General features: G+C 44.5%; 1 non-coding gene across 1 annotated transcript; it reads left to right on the plus strand.

Moving 5' to 3' along the window:
• Positions 1 to 10,931: 10,931 nt before the first annotated feature.
• LOC133065772 (U6 spliceosomal RNA) lies at positions 10,932 to 11,038 on the plus strand. Its single transcript, XR_009695019.1, has one exon. It is a non-coding gene; the product is annotated as a U6 spliceosomal RNA (small nuclear RNA).
• The last annotated feature ends 240 nt before the right edge of the window (positions 11,039 to 11,278 follow it).

Consider the following 11,278-nt stretch of genomic DNA (forward strand, 5'->3'; position numbering starts at 1 on the left):
AGAGTAGTTAGCTTTAGGTGAGACCAGGTGTCATGGCAACACAGAATGTTAAGAGAAACCTCCTTTTAAATTTGTATAGAGAAGGAAAAACAGATCGCTGGTTTGTTTCTTCCTGCCGCTTAAGAGAGATAAAAATGTCTGGCACTTACAGCCTCTTTCCTCCATTTGGAGACCCCTGGCCTTCCTGCCTGTTACTCTCTCATTCCTCCCTTTTCTTTTAGGAGAATTATGTTGCCTAGGGAAAAGGGGCGTCGTTTTCATTCCATAACTGCTTCCGAGCTGACAAGGGGCGTTGTCCCTAAATTGGTGAGGCAACATATTCTCCTAATCCTCATAGTGAGGATGTCTGATCCAGGGGCCCCAAATAGTAGTCAGAAGAAGCTGCAGTGATAGCAGGAGTTTGAGCAACCATTTGTAACTTAAAAGCTTTCATGCGACTAGAAACAAATCCAGTCACACAGTTACAAATGCAGGGAGCAAAGAGCAAAAACAAAACAATCAGAATTATTGTAATTAAGACAGGTTTCCACCATGGGGAACTAGTTAACGTCTCCCAAAGTGAGGCAATTGAGGCTTCAGGAGTATCCATGGCCCCAGTCATCTTGTTCATGTGTTTAGTAAAATGAGTAACATTAGTGCTCATATCAGGTATATATGTGCAGCATTGAGTATGAATGATGGCACAAGTTCCTCCTTGTGCAGCTGTCAGAATATCTAAAGCCAATCTGTTTTGTAAAACCACCTTTCTAATTTGTGCTTGTTCAGCATTAAGAGCTGAAATAGCTTTTTGAGAATCTTGTAATGCCTGTTGAGTAAAATTAGTCAAAGCATCTACTCGTAACGTAACATCTGTAGTTTCCAAAGAGGGGACAAACACTGCAGCCAAATAATCATACCAGTGAAATACAGACCTTGCCCACCGAGTTTTAAGGTGGGGTAAATTAGCAGGCTTTTCTGGAAGCTCTGAAAATATAAAACCATGAGTAAAGGCTAGACCCAGGGTGCATCTCCCTATCTAGCCAGGGGGAAGCCAAGCCCATAGGTAAGAGCCACATATCCAATAAGTCCCGTTTGGGGCAAGCCAGCGTGACTGAGATGCCCAGTCCCAATTAGTGCCTGGCCAGACAAAGGGAGGTCCTGAACTGGGGTTGGAAAACACGGGAATGATTACGTTACATATTTTTTGAGGCAAAAATCCCAATTGTTTCCAATCAGTGTAATTAAGTTGTTGGCTAACTTTGGGGGATGGCTCTGTTTGTTCCCAGCATATAGGGGCAGTAGATATTAGACGTCCCTTTTCAGGAGTTAGCCATATAACCTCATCCCATATTTGATAAACGTCAGGTAAAAAACCATCAGATCTAGACCTATTTGTCTTATGTGCAGCAAAATAGTGATTAAACTGAGACAGTGTATAATCAAAATTAAAAGTCACGTTATGTCCATAGTTAAGGTACAAAGTATTACACCAGTCCATTCTAGGGTTGTTAGATGTCATCAGACGAAGAAGAGGCATCACATATGATTGTTGTCGAATGTATTCGCAGACTTGGAGAAAGTCTTTTCCTTGAAGTGGAGATGTCCACCACGGGAAGCCTTCCACTGATGAAGAGGGGAGTGCTCCGCAAACCCAGCAGTTAGACCGATTGTGGAATGCAGCATAGGAGTGAGCCCAGGACAGGAAGGCATTGTCTTGAGGATCAAAGGGCAGACTCAGGATTTCTGGAGTCAGCAGAAGTAGGCTCACATAGATTATCAGGCCCATCTGAAACATACAAAGTCAGAGCATAGAAAGTAAAAACATAAAATGACATCACTTAGTTCTGGTCAGGGTGCCACCTCTTGACTCGAGTGTGATGTACCCACGAATCAATTCCTGGGACTTTGACAGCTGTGGGAGAAGAAAGAATAACCTGGTAAGGGCCTTCCCAGAGGGGCTCGAGGGATGAGCCCCCAGATCCCAATGTTTTTATGAGGACCTCGGTTTCTGGCTCAAATAGAGGCTTGCTGGATTCAGAGGCTGGGTCAGGAGTCGTCTCCCGGAGTTCTGTTAATGCCTGTTGAAAAGCTGAGAGTTGAGTTACATAATTAGTTAACTCTAAGGCCTCAGGATCTATAACAATGTCTGTGCGTAAGAAAGGCCTTCCATAAATACATTCAAAGGGGGACAGTCCCTCCTTTTTGGGGGCAGTTCGAGCCCTCATTAAAGCTATGGGTAGGACTTTAATCCAGTTGTCCTGCGTTTCTTGAGTTAATTTGCGCAGATGTCTTTTGATAATGTCATTAGCTTTTTCAACCTTTCCTGAGGATTGGGGTCTCCAGGAACAGTGTAAGTGATACTCTATTCTTAGAGCTTTAGACACCCCCTGAGTTACAGCAGCTTTAAAGGCGGAGCCATTGTCACTCTGAAGGCTCCGTGGCAGCCCGAACCTGGGGATAATTTCATGGATTAAAATCTTTATAACCTCCTTAGCTTGTTCACTACGACAGGGGAACGCCTCAATCCATCCGGTAAAAGTATCCACCCAAACTTGTAAGCAAGAATATCCATTAGCTTTTGGCATATGAGTAAAATCAATTTCCCAGTCTTCTCCAGGATACTTTCCCTTTCGTTGTAATCCAGATTTTGCTAGCTTTTCAGTCTTTGGGTTATTTTTCTGACATACCTCACACCGTTTGATAATGTTTTTTAGAGTTTTCATTATATTTTTACCTTCAAACAAACGAGAAGCCATCTGGTAAGTACTTTCTACACCCAAATGAAAACTCTGATGTAAACCCTTAAGAATTTTCCACTGAGCATTTTCAGGAATTATTAATCGTCCATCCTCGGACTGTAACCATCCTTTATCAGTAATCTTTGCTCCTCTTTTCTCATATATTTCTAATTCTTCCTCAGTATATTGTGGCTTTTCTTGCTCCACAGGACCTGTCCAGATCAAAGGCGTCTGTAAGGAGGGGGTTTCATAAAGTGCCACTTTTTTGGCTTGAGAGTCAGCTAACAGGTTACCGGCAGCTACTTTACTCCCATCCCTGCTGTGCCCTTTGCAATGCATAACCGCTACTTCTTTAGGACAATAGATAGCAGTTAAAAGTATCTCAATCTCTCTGAAATGCTTAATAGGTTCTCCTGTTGCTGTTTTAAACTTTCTTTTCATATTGCAGCATGAGCATGTAAAGTCAAATAAGCATACTTAGAATCAGTGTAGATATTCACTCGTTGCCCTTTGCTTAACTCTAGAGCTCGGGTAAGAGCCACGAGCTCCGCTAACTGGGCACTGGTTCCCTGGGGGAGAGATTTTGCTTCTAAAACCTGTTCAGCAGTCACCACAGCGTAACCTGCTTTGCGCTTTCCATCCCGAACAAAAGAACTGCCGTCTGTAAATATTTCCAAGTCAGGATTGTCTAATGGGGTATCCATTAGATCCTCCCGAGCTGCATAGTTTAAAGTTAGGAATTGGGAACAATCGTGATCAGGTGTTTCATCTTCCTTCTCAGGAAGGAAGGTGGCAGGATTTAAATTTCCACAAACTTTAAGCTTAGTTACTGGTCCTTCTAACAACAGTGACGGATATTTAAGAAGCCTACTGTCTGTCATCCAAATATTAACCTTAGAATTTAAGATTCCATTCACATCATGAGAAGTCAGTACAGTAAGGTTTCGTCCATTAATTACTTTTAAAGCTTCAGGTGCTAATAAAGCCGCTGCCCCAATTACTCTTAGGCAGTGGGGCCACCCACGTGCAATTACATCTAATTTTTTGCTTAGATAAGCAATAGGTTGCTGGTGAGGCCCCCGGGGTTGTGTCAAAACTCCCAAGGCCATACCTTTTCTTTCAGTGACAAACAGGTTAAATTCTGACCCTGTGGGCAAACTCAAAGCCGGAGCTTGCAGGAGAGCAGTCTGAAGAACCTTAAAAGCCTTTTGAGTATCTGGAGACCAAACCAGTTTGTCGGTTTGGGCCTGCTGAGTTTCAGCTATAAGTTTATATAAAGGCCGGGCAAGTTCCCCATAGCCTGGAATCCAAATACGACAGTAGCCTGTGATTCCCAAAAATCCTCTCAATTGTCTTAAAGTCATAGGTAGGGGATGGTTTAGTATAGGTTTAATTCTTTCAGGGCCTATGGCCCTAGTCCCTTTTGAGATGATTAGGCCCAGATATCTAACAGATTGTTGACAAAGCTGAGCCTTTTCTCTTGATGCCTTGTAACCGCAGCCTGCCAGAAAGTTTAAGAAATCTTCTGAGGCTCGTGAACAAGCTTCCTGTGTCTCAGCACAGAGCAAAATATCATCTACATATTGTAACACTACCGCTTCAGAGCTATTAAAGTTTTGTAGATCCCGTGACAAACTTTGTCCAAATAAGTGAGGACTGTCACGAAATCCCTGGGGCAAAACTGTCCAGGTTAACTGGGAAGCTGGCTGTGTGGGGTCTTCAAAGGCAAATAGAAATTGACTTTCCTCTGCCAAAGGCACTGAATAGAAGGCATCTTTTAAATCAATTACTGAAAAATATTTGGCTCGTTCAGGAATTTCAGACAATAAAGTATAAGGATTAGGCACCACGGGGTGTAAAGGAACCACAGCCTCATTTATTATTCGTAAATCTTGAACTAATCTCCATTTATCATTTGATTTTTTTACACCCAAAATAGGAGTGTTGCATGGACTGTTACAGGGAACTAATAGTCCCTGCTCCTTTAAATTCTCAATGATGGGTTTTAACCCTTCCTTAACCTCAGGTTTCAGTGGATACTGCTTCTTATGTGGGAATAAGTGTGGGTCTTTGAGCTTGACAACCACAGGAATAGCATTTTGTGCTCGACCCACAGATTTTCCATCAGCCCATACTCTAGGATTCACATTTTGTTCAACTAAAGGTAGAGAAAGGGAAGGCTCCATATTCATGAAAACAGAGGCATGGACCTTGCTCAGTATATCCCTCCCCAAAAGGGGTGAGGGTGATTCTGGCACGATAAGAAACTCGTGTGAAAATAGCACAGAATCCCAGTTGCACGATAGAGAATAACTGAAGTAACACCTTTTGGCTCGTCCAGACAGTCCCATTACGGAAGCGGATCGGGAAGAAAGTGGGTCAGGGGCTTCAGTAAGCACGGAGTAAGTTGCCCCAGTATCTAAAAGGAAATTGATGGATTGGCCTCCCACCGTTATCAATACCCGGGGTTCCTCAGGTGTAATTAGGACGGGAGCTTGTGTGGGGACCCCCGGGCACCTTCAGTCCTGATTGTCTTGAGAGTCAGACCCCTGAGACCTACGCCTCTGGGGGCAGTCTCTCCTCCAGTGTGGTCCCTTGCAGACCGGACATGGAGCCGGGGGCGGCTTAGATGCCTGAGGGCAATCCCGCTTGAGATGCCCCTCCTTTCCACAGCAATAGCAAGCCCATCTCTTTTCACCTGGGTCCCTCTGGGCATTTTTCTCAGGCTGCTTAAGAACGGTTTTCATAGCCATTGCGAGGGCTTCCGCCTTTTCCTTCGTCTTTCTCTGCCTTTCTTTCTTTTCCTCATATTCCCTACCGTAATAGACTGTCTGAGCCAGTTGTAACAGATTATCTAAAGACTGATTTGGTCCATACGCCCGTTTTGATAACTTACGGCGAATATCTGGAGCCGACTGAGTGAGAAATTTATCTTTTAAGATCACTTTCCCCTCTTCACTTTCGGGATCAATCTCAGTGAATCTGCGAAGGGCTTCTCTCAGTCTATCTAGGAATTTACCAGGAGCTTCCTTCTCCTCCTGTTCTATGTCTGCCAGTTTGCCATAGTTTAAAGGCTTAGAACGCGCCTGTCTGAGTCCTTCAAGAATACATCTGACAAAATGACTCTGATCCCATCTTCCTTTAGCAGTGTTATAGTCCCAGTCTGGTTCTGTAGCTGGGACCGCTTGACTCCCAGTGGGGAGGGCAGTTATCTCGTCTTCCCTCTTTCCCACTGATTCATTACCAAGCCATTCATCTCCATAAGCAACCGCTTTTCCCAAAACTCGAGCCTTTGAGTCGGGAGTCAACGTTTGTCCCAAGATATACATCAATCACATCCTTCCAAGTGAGGTCATAATGCAGAGTAACACCTTTAAAAGCTCTAATATACTTTTCTGGGTCTTCTAAATAGTCTCCCAGATCTTCCTTAATTCTTTGTATCTCTTGATAAGAAAAAGGCTTATTAACTCTCATAGACTGATAATTTCTCCCGGTGGGTACTTCATGAAGGGGCAACAGCATGAGTGGCTGTCCCTCAGTCTCTCTGGCTGCTCTGCACACATCCCAGGGATAGATTGGAGAAACCTGCTTTTCTTTATCTCTTTGCCTCCTGTCCTCTATCTCATCTCCTACTTCGATGGTCTGAGTTTCTACTGAAACCAGAGTAGTCTGAAGTCGTACTGAGACAGGAGTTGTTTGGACCTCTACATGAGCAGTTCGAATCTCAATTTGGGTTCCCACTGAGACCGAGGCAGTTTGAGTCTCAGTTTGTGTTTCCACTGAGACTAAAGCAGTTTGAACCTCATCTCGGAGACCCGGATACGGGGGCAAAGTAGGAGGACAGGGGGGAGCGGAAGGTTTCACACCCAAATCTATACCCTTAGGACATAAGTCTGGCATATTTCGCAGAGAGAAAAAGGGCAACACATACGCTACTTCTACCCATTTCCCTTGCTTTTTACAGAACCGGTCTAATTGTAAAACAGTGTTATACTTAAGAGACCCTCCAACTGGCCACCGTTCGCCGTCCTCCAGTGGGTACCGCGGCCATGCAGTATCACATAGGAAGACCAGGTGTGTCTTCTTTAAGCCCTGGGGATCAAATCTATCCCAGTTTTTCAGGATACAGTTCAAAGGAGTGAGGCTGGAATTGTTAGCTCCCATCTGTAAGAGAGGAAAAAAAGCGACCAGCGCCATTTTTTCTACCGGAGGCGTCCCTCCCTGCTCTAGATGGGGGTGTAGACAGACGTTACACCAAAAGCTTTTCCTTCCTGGTCGGACTTAGTCTGTCCCTTACCGACGCAGGCGTCACACTCGTCCCTCCCGGTTCTACCACCGAGACAGGGTGGGGCTGCACCAGGGGTAGACCTGATGGCATCCCTGACTGACGTCCAGCTCTTCACCTCGCTTGCCTTTGATGCCACCCGGGGCGCAATCAGAGTAACCTTTCGGAATGCCTCCCAAGCTAAGACCTCTGGGGGACACATTCGTCACCTAAGTGCCTGTGCACGACCCTGAGTACATTCCTGACCGCAATAAGACCGATACAAACATGAAACTGAGATGTTCCTTCCAAGCGTCACCACACCGGTATAAGAGCCTCCTCTGGTCCACTAAGAGCCAGCGTTACCAAAGGAAAAAACCATTGCAGTTCCAATCTGAGTAACCTTTAACCTCAGAGATGCTCTGGGAGTTGGAGCTCCATCTAGCTTCCGAACTTTCCATGCCTAGCGAGGCTAGGCGCTTCCTGACTACCAATTCAAGTTTGAGACCTAGGCCACAGTACAGTAGCAACATAGATTACAAGTCCCTGGAAAGTCTATGATCCGATAGATTAGGTTAGTACTTCTAATTCCCAAGGAGTTATGAAATGGTCAAAGAGACTGAAAAGTTTGACCGAGAAAGGAGAGTTCGGTCCACACGCTTTGCCCGTTTCTGGTCAGTTCCCGAAGGAGACATTGGTTGCCTCTTGGCATTGGCAGGTTGGTATAAACCCCCGACAGGTTTCTGCCATAGCTTATGAGGTCACCGCGGGACCGCAGAGCAGGGCTCCTCACTTGCTTCGCTCAGGGCGTTTCATTCATTCACACAAGCACACCATAGAGTTAGTAAAGTACAGCGGAAAACGTGTTCGCTAGGAGAACAAAGAACTAGAGCTCCAAGCATCCTTACCTTGTCCTGAAGGATCCCGGACGAGCCCCCAAGATGAAAGGTTGCTGCTGAACGATAAGACGCGGGATTCTTGGCCTCCGGAGGAGACGAATTCAATCCGGGGCCAGAGACGAGGCTGGATCGCTCAGAGCTTTTGTGTAATAAAGTTTTATTAAAGTATAGAGAAAGCTTCTGACATAGGCATCAGAAGGGGGCAAAAGAGTACCCCCCTCCTAGTCTTTAGCTGTATGTTATATAGTCACTCACAGTCTGTTAATGAAATGAAAGGAATGTCATAAAATTTAGAATGGCATCAGATAATCCATCCCAGGCCATAAAACGATTGACTTGAATCTTGTAGAAGGGCAGAATACCAACAAATAGTTCCGTTTACATAGATTAGGGGAACAATACCTGAGTAAGTAAGTTAGGCCGTTTGGCGGAACCAACTTGAAGGTAGAGTCTGGGGTTCATTAACATAGCTTAAGACAACATTTCCATACGAAAAAGGAATGTATTGGTTAACTCAAAGTCTGAGAGTAGTTAGCTTTAGGTGAGACCAGGTGTCATGGCAACACAGAATGTTAAGAGAAACCTCCTTTTAAATTTGTATAGAGAAGGAAAAACAGATCGCTGGTTTGTTTCTTCCTGCCGCTTAAGAGAGATAAAAATGTCTGGCACTTACAGCCTCTTTCCTCCATTTGGAGACCCCTGGCCTTCCTGCCTGTTACCCTCTCAATATCTGATAAGAGATTAATATCAGAATATATAGAGAACTAAAAACAACAAAAACTTGATTCACAAATGAGAAAAGGACTTGAATAGAGGAATATGTTCCAACAAGAATGTTAGTTTTGTAATTCTAAACATTCAATAAAATATTTTCTCAAATTTTGTAATATGTTTTCCCAATGGGGGAAAAATTTGGACTCCATCCTCAATGTTTATATCCCAGCTGATAATAGCTCTTTTCATTATTGGCTGAACTGTTTAATGGGAATATACAGTCAGTTCCAAATCCCCAACCTGTAGAAGATTCCAGGAAATGGCTCCCAGAGAAAATTAAATGCATCTTGATCCAGGACAGAAACAAGAGATGTGAATTTCAGAGTCTCTGAGTGAGCTGTAGACAACTGGCAGAGTGCCCCTCCCTGGGCATTTGCTAAGTTCTGGTCAGTCCCACTCCACCCCAGCCATATGAGTCATTCTGGACACCCTCTCCAGTCTATCAACTTCAACGGAAGCAGGGTCCTCAGGGTAGGAGGCAGAGGGTCAGATACCGGATGCCAATGAAGACTGTAGAGAGAAATGATTGACATTCAGTCCAAATAATACTAAACCCCTTTGCCTAACACGTGTCTCTCCAAGCCTTGTTACTTTGATGTTTCCCTGGTTTACAGTTTGCACAGAGTCAGAACTCACTCTCCTCCCTTTCATCAGATCTCGCTCATACACCCAGAGAACTGAAACCCCAACTCTGCTATTAAATAATAGCATGACTTACCTGCAGCTTTTCTGTAGAAACAGCAGCAAAGAACAGGAGGCAGCCATCAGATTGGACCCAGATGCCACCCCAAGGCTTAAGAGACAGCATAGTTAGTTAGCACACTTGAGATAAAATGAGTTTTTTTTCCAAGTCCTTTCACGGAATCAGACTTACAGGTTTGGGAGTAATGGCAATAACCAGCCAGTTTTGAAAGTGAAAGAAGAGTGTGAAAAAGTTGCCTTAAAACTCAACATTCAGAAAACTAAGATCATGGCATCTGGTTCCATCACTTCATGGCAAACAGATGGGCAAACAGTGGAAACAGTGGCAGACTTTGTTTCGGGGGGCTCCAAAATCACTCCAAAATCACAGACTTTATTTTGGGGGGCTCCAAAATCAAAAGTGACTGCAGCCATGAAATTAAAAGACATTTGCTCCTTGGAAGAAAAGTTATGACCAACCTAGACAGCATATTAAAAAGCAGAGGCATTACTTTTCCAACAAAGGTCCATCTAGTCAAAGCTATGGTTTTTTCCAGTGATCATATATGGATGTGAGAGTTGGACCATAAAGAAAGCTGAGCGCCAAAGAATTGATGCTTTTGAACTGTGATGTTGGAGAAGACTCTTGAGAGTCCCTTGGACTGCAAGGAGATCCAACCAGTCCATCCTAAAGGAACTCATTCCTGAATATTCATTGGAAAGACTGATGTTGAAGCTGAAACTCCAGTCCTTTGGCCACCTGATGTGAAGAACTGACTCACTGGAAAAGACCCTGATGCTGGGAAAGATTGAAGGCAGGAGAAGGGGAAGACAGAGGATGAGATGGTTCAATGGCATCACTGACTCAATGGACATGAGTTCGAGTAAACTCCAGGAATTGATGATGGACAGGGAAGCCTGGCCTGCTGCAGTCCATGGGGTCTCAAGAGTCGGACAATGACTGAGTGACCGAACTGAACTAAACTTACACACACATATCCATGCCTGAATCTCCTCTCCAGCAGCCACCTCCCCTCACCTCCCTGTTTTCTCTTTGGACTCCTCTATTGATGGGGAGCTCATCAATTCTCTAGGCAGCCTATTCCATATCCTGATACCTCTGACTCCAGAAAAGTCAGCAATTTCCTCGTACTATTTCCCAATCCCCCTCATGGGGCCCATATAGATTGTACCTCACTCCTTAGTGTAACAAGCTTTCCTGCAAGAGGGCAGTCCTGTGACTGTTCAAAGTCACCATTTTGAACTGACCATCATGACAGTTAGATCAGATTCCAGCTCCTTGACTTGGAGGCTATTTAAATTTGGTCTTGTTAGTAAATCAAGGAGGAAAGAGAATTTCCAGACAAAGTCCCTCTCAGAGCACCTCTTCCTCTCCCAGGGGAGCCTCTTGACCCCAGGCCGTTGTCAGTCACTCTTAGGGCTCCTGGGGGAGAATGTGGGATGGAGGTATTTTGGGGGAGAGGGGGCTGGCTTCCCAGGACCACCCTGGACTTTCGAATTCTCTAAAGAGCTTTACATGCACCCATCTGTTCACAATCTACGTCTAAAGCCAGGCTGCTTACAATCTGGAGAAAGGTGCTTGCTTCGGCAGCACATATACTAAAATTGGAACGATACAGAGAAGATTAGCATGGCCCCTGCGCAAGGATGACACGCAAATTCGTGAAGCATTCCATATTTTTCACACCTTATCTTTGACAAAGGAGGCAAGGATATACAATGGAAAAAAGACAACCTCTTTAACAAGTGGTGCTGGGAAAACTGGTCAACCACTTGTAAAAGAATGAAACTAGAACACTTTCTAACACCATACACAAAAATAAACTCAAAATGGATTAAAGATGTAAATGTAAGGCCAGAAACTATAAAACTCCTAGAGGAGAACATAGGCAAAACACTCTCCAACATAAATCACAGCAAGA

This window comes from Dama dama, chromosome 11, assembly GCF_033118175.1.
Source record: "Dama dama isolate Ldn47 chromosome 11, ASM3311817v1, whole genome shotgun sequence".
In the NCBI taxonomy this organism is placed as follows: Eukaryota; Metazoa; Chordata; class Mammalia; order Artiodactyla; family Cervidae; genus Dama; species Dama dama.